Source organism: Mytilus galloprovincialis, chromosome 6 (genome assembly GCF_965363235.1).
Source record: "Mytilus galloprovincialis chromosome 6, xbMytGall1.hap1.1, whole genome shotgun sequence".
Classification (NCBI taxonomy): Eukaryota; Metazoa; Mollusca; class Bivalvia; order Mytilida; family Mytilidae; genus Mytilus; species Mytilus galloprovincialis.
Window position 1 is genome coordinate 7,529,767 of NC_134843.1, and position 13,262 is coordinate 7,543,028.

Consider the following 13,262-nt stretch of genomic DNA (forward strand, 5'->3'; position numbering starts at 1 on the left):
TTTCGAAACCTACTTTGATATTTTAGATGACAAAAACATTGCTTCTTTTTGTAGATTTAGAACGTTGAACACAAAAATTCCTATTGAAATTGGTAGAAGGCAAAACATTCAGAGAGAAAATCGTATTTGTACTTTGTGCGATTCCGGTGACATTGGCGACGAATTCCACTATATTCTAGAATGCTCAGCAATAGGCGATAGTAGACAACTGCTATACTAAAGCATCATTTTGTAAACAGACCAAATATTTTAAAATTTCAAGATCTAATGAATAGTAGCAACCCGTCTGAGCTAAACAATCTGTGCAAGTTTATAAGAATCTCCTGGGTAATCACTTTATGTCTCTATTTTACATTTGTATTTAAAATTTATACTATGTTAATTTATTTGTATATGTCTCTGTACCATTGTACTTTGGTTTATGAGAATAAAGATATATATAACAATATTCAAAATTTCTTGAAAAAAAAAAAAAAAATTAAGTATCAAAAGGGAAGTGAAAGACTGGTCTCTTTCATTTGAAAATAAGGTAAAAAAAACTATTTCAATATTTAGATTCAAAAATATATTTTTGTAGTTTTTATTAATTTGATTAAGAAAAAAAAAACAACTGCTTGTCAAAAACCATATCCCATTCCGGATGAATGATCGGTGCCTCATGAAAACTTTCCTCATTTATATATTGAAAAAGACTGACTTTTGATCAAGAATAATCAAGAATTTTTTAATATACTGCGGAAATTTACCCCAAGGAACTTACTTTAAATAAATCAAATTTATTCGGTAATAAATGTCCTTTCCTGGATTTCGGTTTTAAACGGGAAACTCCACACTAAAATTTACGACAAAAGAGACGATTTTTCGTTCCCTATTGTTAATTTTCCATTTTTAGATGGTGATGTTCCTTTGGCACCATCTTACGGTGTTTATATTTCACAACTTGTTCGCTATGCCCGTGTCTGTTGTGACATTTTTGATTTTAACGAACGCAACCTATGTATTACTGGTAAATTATTAAACCAGGGATATCGTTACCATAAATTACTTAAAACCTTTACTAAATTTTTCCATAGATATAAAGATTTTTTGAAGTTTGGTTGTAACTGTAGAAAACTTATTTCAAACGGGATAGCACATCCTTATTTTTACGGAAATGTTGTTAACCGTGCCCGGAAATTTAGAAATGATCCATGTAAACTTGTCGCCCCTTTAAATAAACTTATTCTAAAAGGTTACCTATTCAACACTGTAATAAGATCATTGAATATTGTTTTTATTGGTATAAATATTGATTTTGTTATCAGTAAATTAAAAGCTAACTAAATATACATATTCATGGAACTACAATCTGTCGATACCTGTAACTTGGCATTGCACAAGGTCATGTTTTTCTCTGGCTGTTTTTGACGTCTTTACACTAAATCCATTGGATGTTGGATGTGTACGGATTGATAGTTTAGTCTTAGTTGCATGATTTTTTTTTATTAGTTGTTAGTGGCTTTGAACTAGCTGTCAGATAACTGCGAGTACTCTCAGATCTGTTCATTGTGTCTTTTTGTGTCGGGATGTATAAGTACCGGGCCACGTCCACTGTATTTTTGTCCATCTGATGAGTTAAGCCTTTTTCAACTGATGTTTATAGTTCGTTCTTATGTTGTACTGTTATACCACTGTCCCAGGTTAGGGGGAGGGTTGGGATCCCGCTAACATGTTTAACCCCGCCACATTATTTATGTATGCGCCTGTCCCAAGTCAGGAGCCTGTAATTCAGTGGTTGTCGTTTGTTTATGTGTTACATATTTGTTTTTCGTTCATCTTTTTACATAAATAAGGCCGTTAGTTTTCTCGTTTGAATTGTTTTACATTGTCTTATTGGGGCCTTTTATAGCTCACTATGCGGTATGGGCTTTGCTCATTGTTGAAGGCCGTACGGTGACCTATAGTTGTTAATGTCTGTGTTATTTTGGTCTTTTGTGGATTGTTGACTCATTGGCAATCATACCACATCTTTTTTATATTTTGAGTTCATTTATTTATTTGGCGTTTGGGATAATTTTTCAATCAGTTTATTTGTTTTTGCTTACCATTTTGAAAGAACTTATGAAATAAATGTAATATTTGAATATGAACTAATAGCTTAAAGCCTGTCTTAATGCGTTGCACATTTTGAACGTGTTGCAATAGGACGGTTTGTTTGATGTTTTAATACCTCCGTATGCAAGCATTGCGGTGACACGATGGATATGCTCTCCTGGTATTGGGTAGGGTTTAATGTAGGAATTTTGCTTGAAAATGTGTCGGCTGTATTTGCATGTACCCAAGTTAAATGTATCAATTGTGTGGACATTTATTAGTTTATTTAGTTATTTAGTTTTATTTGAAGTCCCTTGGATATACACCATACACTGTATATTCAGAGTCACTCCCCTCACAGATGCACGATATATATTATAACACAGTCTACAACAGCGCACAAATAGGCAAAAACAGGATTGAAATGTTCTGATTATTTCAAACGCAGGATTACAGCATTTTTACCAAAAATCACTGTGTTGTAGAAATATAGTCAGTTTGTTTACTTTCCGATTGGCAGTAATTTTCTAAAACTCTTGCTAAAGAAAGCGTTTGTTCGGCAGTGTTCAATGTAAAACTTCGCAGCTACCGTTCTAGCAAGAATAACGATGTCTCGTGTAAAGAAAGTGCCACGCTCAATACATGTTGAAGGGTCCTTGTGAAAAGTCTTTGAGGGGTTTGTATATGGGTCATTATAAAAAAAACATGACTAAAAACCCTGTTATTTGGTATGTTTAAGTCAAAAGACATAAAAATATATCAAAATGTATCAAATTAACACTTGCATATGTTAGATATGAATGTTTTGTGATACACTTTATGCAGCTTACAGTATGAAATAAACCCTTGGATATAGCCAGAATCAACTGTTATTTTTTACTATAAATCCTTTCAGACCCGAAATAGGACTATTATTTATATTATTTGTTATTAGAATTTATCACTTTTTATTGCATTTTGATACATACAGACATTCTTTAATGATTTGGTAGGTGTATGTTGGTTTTATAATAAAAAAATATTCACCAAAAGGAAAAGCCTCATTTTTAAATCAAGGTGTGTAACCAAAAGACAAATTGGTAGGGTAAGAGTTATCTTTCTCGAGATTTCAGCATTACAACAGTTTCTTCCTTATCAATTATACATGTAAGCATGTTATGCAAAAGAAAACAAACATTTATGTTGAAAATTTATTAAAAAAAAAATCTTAAACGTAAGTAAAAGCTATATCCTAAATGAAAATAGTGTCCATGGTGTACCCTTATAAAAATAATTTTTCGAAAAAAATTTCTGAACTTTGAATTATGAAATATGTTGATTATAGAAACATGCACCAGTAATAACATATACATTAGGGGAATGGGTCACTTACTTCGTAACTAAATCTAAAAATACACCTCAAATCATTGGTGTTACTGTCAATGGTGAGACCATTTTGATAAAATAACACCATTGACCAGTTTAGTAACACCACTGAATATATCGTGCCAATCAGCATTGTTTTGTGTTTCTTTCATGTTTTTAACAAGCGAAACATCATATTATTTATGAAAAATAATTCTTATTTAACAATGTTTTAACAATATCATGTATTACATATACAAAGTTTTCACAAACTGATGTAAGCTGGTAACACCAATGACACTATTTAGTGAACCCATGGGACAACTATTTGAGGGGTCCTAAGGTATACTGCTCCAAGGATAAGATTCTTGTCCTCTCCAATATACCATCGTTTTCCAGTAGCGTTTTTAACACCCCTCATAGATATAGGAAGATTGGTGTGAGTGCCAATGAGACAACTCTCCATCCAAATAACAATTTATAAAAGTAAACCATTATAGGTCAATGTACGGCCTTCAACACGGAGCCTTGGCTCACACCGAACAACAAGCTATAAAGGGCCCCAAAATTACTAGTGTAAAACCATTCAAACGGGAAAACAAACGGTCTAATGCCAGTCTACCCCTATTACAGAACCAACCTATTGAATCAATTAGTTGTTTCTCGGCTTGAACATGATGATGAATGGCATATTTGTCACTGGGTGTAAATCAAACAATTAATAATTTTTCACTTTTTATGTTCTCTTCTTAGTTGCTTTTTTTCTTGCACATCCTTTTTTAGCTCACCTGGCCCAAAGGACCAAGTGAGCTTTTCTCATCACTTGGCGTCCGGCGTCCGGCGTCCGTCGTCCGTCGTTAGCTTTTACAAAAATCTTCTCCTCTGAAACTACTGGGCCAATTTTTACCAAACTTGGCCACAATCATTATTAGGGTATCTAGTTTAAAAATTGTGTCCGGTGACCCGGCCAACCAACCAAGATGGCCGCCATGGCTAAAAATAGAACATAGGGGTAAAATGCAGTTTTTGGCTGATAACTCAAAAACCAAAGCATTTAGAGCAAATCTGACATGGAGTAAAATTGTTTATCAGGTCAAGATCTATCTGCCCTGAAATTTTCAGATGAATTGGACAACCCGTTGTTGGGTTGCTGCCCCTGAATTGGTAATTTTAGGGAAGTTTTTCTGTTTTTGGTTATTATCTTGAATATTATCATAGATAGAGATAAACTGTAAACAGCAAAAATGTTCAGTAAAGTAAGATCTACAAATAAGTGACCCCTTTAGGAGTTATTGCCCTTTATAGTCAATTTTTAACCATTTTTCGTAAATCTTAGTCATCTTTTACAAAAATATTCTCCTCTGAAACTACTGGGCCAAATCAAACCAAACTTGACCACAATCATCATTGGGGTATCTAGTTTAAAATTTGTGTCCGGTGACCTGGCCAACCAACCAAGATGGCCGCCATGGCTAAAAATAGAACATAGGGGTAAAATGCAGTTTTTGGCTTATCACTCAAAAACCAAAGCATTTAGAGCAAATCTGACATGGAGTAAAATTGTTTATCAGGTCAAGATCTATCTGCCCTGAAATTTTCAGATGAATCTGACAACCTGTTGTTGGGTTGCTGCACCTGAATTGGAAATTTTAAGGAAATTTTACTGTTTTTGGTTATTATCTTGAATATTATTATAGATAGAGATAAACTGTGAACATCAATAATGTTAAGCAAAGTAAGATTTACAAATAAGCCAACATGACGGAAATGGTCAATTGACCTCTAAGGAGTTATTGTCCTTGATAGTCAATTTTTAACAATTTTCATAAAATTTGTAAATTTTAACTAACATTTTCCACTGAAACTACTGGGCCAAGTTCATTATAGATAGAGATAATTGTAAGTAGCAAGAATGTTCAGTAAAGTAAGATGTACAAACACATCACCATCACCAAAACACAATTTTGTCATGAATCCATCTGCTTCCTTTGTTTAACATTCACATAGACCAAGGTGAGCGACACAGGCTCTTTAGAGCCTCTAGTTTTAATTGCTTCTGAACATAGTCTTGCTGTTATACATTTAGTATGGCCCAAGTTTCTGAGTGTTTCCACGATCAAGATTCGGGATTACATTAAAAAGTGATTGATGCGTATGGTGACCTTGTTGAGTATAATTTTGGACCAATTAGGCTTTTAGTACTTTTAAACATATATTTTGTCGAGCCTGCGGTAATATGTCGCGGACCAGTGACATAACAAGCATGCATTCCGTTGTCGACGTCGTCAACATCTAAGTTTGAACAATCTGTGCAGTGAAAGTTTTTTAGACATCAATGACTTTGTAGAAATGTCATGGAATTTTGTGAAACTTGAACAAAAGTTTTATCATGATTAGATTCAGGATCACCAGCAAAATTTTGATTATTTTTTTCATTTGTCCATATATATTCCTGATGGATGGACTTCAAATAAGTTCCCTTTGAAGTTGACTTTTAGATACAATCTGACTGGAGAGTCTAGGCATCTAGATTTGTGAAACCTACATAGAATTTCATGAAACTTGGACAGCCGTTTTTTTATTATCAAAAGACAGCATGATGATCAGTATTTACAGACAAATTAAAAATATTTATTTTCATTTTTTCGTATTTTACTGAACCTGGGTTATTTTTTACTGGCATTTTGAAGTTAACACTAGTAAGACCATTCTGGGGTGTAAGTTTTCTAGACATCAATTACTTTTTTAAATCTCCATAGAACTTAGCGAAATTTTGACAGGAGCCTTTTCATGATTAAGAATTAATGTCAGAAAAAAATTATGAAAAGACCTTTTTCATATTTTTCTGGCAAGTTTTCGTGATTTGTATAAAATTTCATTTATTTGGCATTAATAACTTTGTTAACCCTTCATGGAAAGTTTTAAAATTTGTGAATAAGTTTCCTTAGACTTGTGTTTTGCAATGAACGTTAACATTCACGGGCACAACTCACACAATGTAGGTACCGTTCGTGTTGTTTGTTGCTGATGATAAATTGTATAATACCTGGGACCGATACATCCAATTGAATTGTATATTATACCCTGGACCGATACATCCATTGAATTGAAAAAGAACAACATTACTGAAACACGAGCTCGAATAATATAACATGGTCTCGGCAGTTTTTCGTTGAAACTGTGCACACTTTTTCCATCTCCCAAAGCGAGACAAACGAAAGAGGCGGTACATATAAAAAAATGTCATGATACGATTGTCTTGGTACAAGAAAGAACCAGCTTGATTAAATGAAATGGGCTGAAATTAAAATAATTTTCCGATTTATAACTGTTCTGAGTGATACCTGTCAACCTGTGACGATGAAAATGCAGGTTATGACCTGCTTTGAAGAATGAAATCTCAGGTCATAACGCGTACGAACTTTTTCGACAGAGTATCTGGTTTTTTTTTGCAAAATAAATGATTGTGTTCCATGCAAATATTCAACGGTCTGTTGACAACATCCATCACTTTAATTTATACATCATTTTATTATTGGCTGGCATAGTCATGTGGAAACCTCGAACGATTGCTAACTTCTTCCTCGGGACAATATGTACTCAAGCTGGGTAGTTCTGCGAAGATTTAGTTCCACTGACGCAATTCAGCCTTTTTTATTGTGTGGTCTTTTTGTGTCTGTTTTTTTTTTTTTTTGAGAAAATTTGATTAATTGCAGTTTTTATCTCATGTATTATTTTTTAAAAACGTTGAGCAATTATGATTCCTTGCACATTTTTCTAGTCTTATCAAATAATGTGCAAGTTGATAAAAGGCGGGTTCACGACTGGACAGCCAATGTTACAGGTTTAATTAAGTCTGACCTCGAATGGCTGATGGGGGATGCTGAGATCAATAGATTAAGTGCTCCGCAGAACGCAGCTTGGTTTGACCGCAGAGGTCGAACTTTGAACAATTGGGACCAGTATGGACACAACATTTTGAAGCTTGATAATTTTCTGAATTTGGATTGTGATTGAATATTTGACACAGCATAGGTTTCTGACACAGAATGAATGTGGTCTAATGAATTTTAAAAATGTAAATTTACCTATTATGGTCCAATATCCAAAATCTAAATACTTGAATTGATTCAGCATATCAAAGGCTCCCAAGAATTAAATTTTAAATGAAATCAAACAAAGTTTAATTTTGGAACTGTTTGACATCAATGTGGACCAATTTGATAACAGGGTCCAAAAATCAAAAATCTAAAAACATGGTTAGATTAATCATATCAAAGAACTCCACACATTCAATTTTTTGTTGAAACCAAACAAAGGTAAATTTTGGACCCCAATATGGACCAACTTGAAAACTGGGCATATCAAAGAACTCCAAGAGTTTAATTTTTGTTAATTAAATTTTGGAACTTTTTGACCTTAATGTAGACCAATTTGAAAACTAAAAACACAGTTAGATTCGGCATATAAAAAAAACCCCAATAATTTTTATTTTTAATGAAATCAAACAAAGTGTTTAATTTTGGACCCTTTTGATCTCAATGTGGACCTATTTGAAAACGAGTTCAAATCAAAGCACCAAAGGCGCTACTAGGCAGTTAAGTAAAAAAGCTGAGGCAAACATGGCAGAAGTTAAGACGAATATTGTGGAAAAATCTCGGCTATTTCTCAAATATTGAATAATGTTTGTACCCTAAAGTTTTCACTATCCAATCCCGCCACTTTCAAAAGTAATGTCCAATTATTTTTTTTTAACATTCAATATCTGTGATTATGCACATACTGTACACTGTCCCATGTAAGGGGAGAGTTTGTGCCTGTCCATATTGAGGACCCAGTAATTTGGAAATTGTTGCTTTATATCATATACATTTTTCATAATTGTTTTGTACATAAGTCAGGCTGCTTTAGTTTTATTGTTTTACATTTGTAATTTCCTGGTCTTTTCAAGCTTACTATGCAGTATAGGTTTTGCTAATAGTTACAAGCTGCATGGAGAAATATTCTTATCAGAATAATAATTTCAATAATGGGGTCCAGCAGTGGTGTATGGGTTAATTCAATAAAATTGAGAATGGAAATGGGGAATGTGCCAAAGAGACAACAACCCGACCATAGAAAAAAACAACAGCAGAAGGTCACCAACAGGTCTTCAATGTAGCGAGAAATTCCCGCACCCGGAGGCGTCCTTCAACTGGCCCCGTAAACAAATATATAATAGTTCAGTGATAATGAACGCCATACTAATTTCCAAATTGTACACAAGAAACTAAAATTAAAATAATACAAGACTAACAAAGGCCAGAGGCTCCTGACTTGGGACAGGTACAAAAATGCGGCGGGGTTAACATGTTTGTGAGATCTCAACCCTCCCCCTATACCTCTAGCCAATGTAGAAAAGTAAACGCATAACAATACGCACATTAAAATTCAGTTCAAGAGAAGTCCGAGTCTGATGTCAGAAAATGTAACCAAAGAAAATAAACAAAATGACAATAATACATAAATAACAACAGACTACTAGCAGTTAACTGACATGCCAGCTCCAGACTTCAATTAAACTGACTGAAAGATTATGATTTCATCATATGAACATCAGGCACAATCCTTCCCGTTAGGGGTTTAGTATCATACCATCATAACATATATGAGAAGAACATAACCCGTGTCATGCCAACAACTGGTTTTTGAATAAAAAAACTGAAGTCGTCATTATTGAGAGCCAAAATATCATCCAAATATCTAAAAGTATTATTAAATTTGTTTATCAGATGTTGTTTCGATGGGTCTTTGCTTATTTTTGTCATAAATTGTAACTCATAGCAATACAAAAACAGGTCCGCAATAAGTGGTGCACAGTTAGTCCCCATTGGAATTCCGATAATCTGACGATATACGGAATCCCCAAAGCGAACAAAAATGTTATCTAGTAAAAATTCAAGGGCATATATAGTATCAAAGCATGTCCAATTGACATAGTTTTTTTGTTTATTGCTACTAAAAAATGACCTAAAAGAGTTTGAACATAAATATTCACATTCTGACTTTTTAAATGCCCATTTAATTAGGTGTGTGAATTTTTTCACTATATTCTAGAGTATGAATATGCCATATTAGTAGTTTTAGTTGCATCAGCTGGTGCACCTATGCACAATCATCAAATCATAGCTGAAACTATCTGAAGTGGTGTAATTTTCTTGTAAATTATATTACAATAAATGCTGATGTTGTTATAATGGCCTAGCAATGATACATTTTTGAAGCCTGTACGGTTGCCTAACTATAATTGCTAACATTTACCTCATTTGAATTTTGGGTGGATATATATATAGTTGTCTCCTAATGACTATGGGTATCATTCCACATCTTCTTATCTTTATAATAATTGTACATCTCTTATCTATAATCAGCTGTTAATGCAGAGACATGTTTTGCCTATTTGTTATTTTGATTATGCAAAGATGTAAAATATATTCAAAGACAATGATCCATGACTGATTGTACAGGGCTGAACAATCCCTATGGAAATAAGATGTGCCAATACTTATACAACTGCTTACCAAATACCATTGACTTCTCATAAGTCGTCCCCTTTAAACAAAGCTTAACACATATCTAATTTCTAAGTCAATGAACAATAATGAGAGGGTGGGGTTATATAATATCCATGGAAATGAAACTTTTAAATACCAATATGTATGGCTTTGACTTAAGATTACTGGTATCTTAAACTGACATAATTATAATAATCACAAACTAATTCAAGTAAACTAGTTAAAAGTTCAAAGTCAATAGATCATGCATATGACTGAGGGGTAAGGACCAAATATCCTCTATGGAACTCAGATGTACTAATGCTTCTTCACTTGCATGGCAATCATCATTGACAACTTGGTTTCCCTTATAATAATCAAAGAGCTGATAGCTCTGAAGTGGAAGAAGGTGAATAAAAGGTAACTTGAATTACCATAAAAGCAGCCCCACTTACCCAGGCTGCTTTGTTCCATTATCGTTAAAATGTATTTTTTTTCTTCAAACAAGAAAAGGTCATAAGTACATGGATTTCCTATCCGTACAATCATTTTCTATGTTCAGTTGACTATGAAAATTAGGTAAAATCTTTAATTTGGCAGTAATTAAGAAGATCATATCAAGAGGAACACATGTGTACTAAGTTTCAAGTTGATTGGATTTCAACTTCATCAAAAACTACCTCGACCATAAACTTTATAACCAGAAGCAGGACGGACGGACAGACTAGAAAACATATTGCCCATAAATGGAGCATAAAAATAGTAAGACTTGTTACATACCTGCCAACTTTTGAAAGTTCCCATATGGGTTTTTACTGCACAACAACAAAATTAAAGGTTACAATTTTTAGCGATGTATTTTGCAAGATCAGGATTGTAAAAAGTGTCATATTTGTATGAACTTACATGACTTACATGCCTTTTCCTTAAGTCTGTTTGCATAATTCTAGTTATATATTAAATCGGTAGAAAAATTATACATGAAGCTAGCAGAAGCTATACTATTAGCCTAGTTGCACATATTGTATGTTGCCTTCTAACTAAACAAATTTAATATATAAACTTCAATGTAATCCTTGAAAGGAGGTCTAAATTAATAAAATAATTTATAAATTTTAATTTTTTTATTTGTCCAAAATCATTTAAATTCATTTAATTAACATCCTTTTATGATTATTTGATTAAAATATTAATCATTTATAGTCTTTTTACCATTTACATTTTTAAAAGCAAAATAACTGAAAACAGGATAAAACAAAGGGAAGTAACAAAAAAGTATTTCAATATTCCCAATACACATCGTTTTGATAACACAACGGCAGTTAGCCGGAGGTAAACATCGTTGATTACCAGTATGTTTGACACCCAAGCTGTCAAGTGAAGCCATATAATTATACATCTTCTTTGATGTTCAGGTAAAATTTAACACAGGTGTCAATTACACCCGTACAGTAGTAAGAAATGATCAAATATGGCGTCTGAAAAATTTCATACACGGGAGTTTTTTCTCCTAAACGGGAGGTTCACATGTATGTTACGAAGGGCATCTAATTCACATGACAAAGGAAACCCATGAATAAAGATAACACTTTATATATCCTTTTTATTTATATAAAAATAAAATCTTCTTGTCTGCAGGATTGCAAATTCGTAACTTCAAGGGCGAACTTCTAAACAGGGCGAGTTGTACCGATACCAAATTCACGCATGCGTAATACAAATATCTACAGTTAAAACATCCTGTTACAAGTAAACAAATTACGTTCATGTGGATGAGATGAAATCTAATAATTTACATAAATAAAAGGGTCATATTTACGATAGTGATTGTTTTACAATCATAATTTACAAATTAAATGATTCAGATGCCCAATCATGTGTAAAAATCGGTGTCAGGAATCTAAGTTGTTTTGAAATTGTAATACACGAAATGAATGCGGCATACGGAGACTCAAAGCCAATGGTCGGCCCCTTAAGTCTTCAGAAGACTTGACGTCTTCTTCCACTAAAAAAATCAAAAGCTTTATGAAATTTCAAAGTAACATAAGTTTCCAAGTAAAAAGAGAATAATTGAGTGGGCAGAGCCGAATATCCTCAATAGAAATTGAAAGTGACAAAGTTTATACAACTGCACACCAAATATCATTGACCACTCACTAGTGGTTCCCCAATAACTGACCTAATCAAAAACTAATACATGTAAACTAAGTTTCAGAGTCTATGACTAACCATGACTAAGGGGTGGGGCTAAATATTCTGGCAATGAGATAAACCTATGCTTACACAACTGCTTACCAAATATCAATGACCTCCCATAAACTAGACCTTATCACAAAATCACAAACTAATACATTGTTGATGCTGCCAAAACAACACACCTATATATATGCCTCTCTTTTTTACTCTGTCAAGGCAAGACAAAAATTGCAACAAATTTAATACAAATATTTTGTACAACTTTTTTTAATATTCTATATTCTTAATTTCTTAAATAAATCAATGCTGCATTTACACATAATTCGAATTCAATTCAAATTGTTTAACATGTTTAATGTGTACTTCAATATGCGTCAAAATCATATTATCCATGTATAGGAGTTTCTCGCTGCATTGAAGACCATTTTATTCTTACAATAGTTTACTTACATCTTCATCAAAAGCAGACGATAAAACGCTATGTTTAACTTTTTAACTAGCACTTTTTCAAATGGGGAACATTAATTGTTTTGGGTGATTCGACGATCATTTAAGGTAATCTTCCTTATATTTATTGTTTTTCCTAACAAAAAGTGTGAAAAAATGTCTTATTAGTTATAAAGAATCTACCAGACCTGCCAGATCAGAGCAATGGCACTTTTTCAAAAATTCCCAGGGGGGAACCCAAATCCAGGGTGCTCGCATAAGGCAGCTTAACTGCCTAAAAATCAAAATACATGGTTAGATTTAGCATATCAAAGAACCCCATATTTCAATTTTTGTTAAAATCAAACAAAATTTAATTTTGGACCCCAATTTGAACCAACTTGAAAACTGGGCCCATAATCAAAAATCTAAATACATGTTTAGATTCAGCATATCAATGAACCCTAAGAATTCAATTTTTGTTAAAATCAAACTAAGTTTAATTTTGGACCCTTTGGACCATCATGTAGACCAATTTAAAAACGAGACCCAAAACTAACACGAGGCTGTCAGAGCGACAGCAAACCAGATTTATTAACATTTATTTGTGTCCTGGCATTTTACAATATTACAAGGACCATAATTGATGAATGGTGAAAGTGAAAATTGTCAATATCAAATTTGACCTCC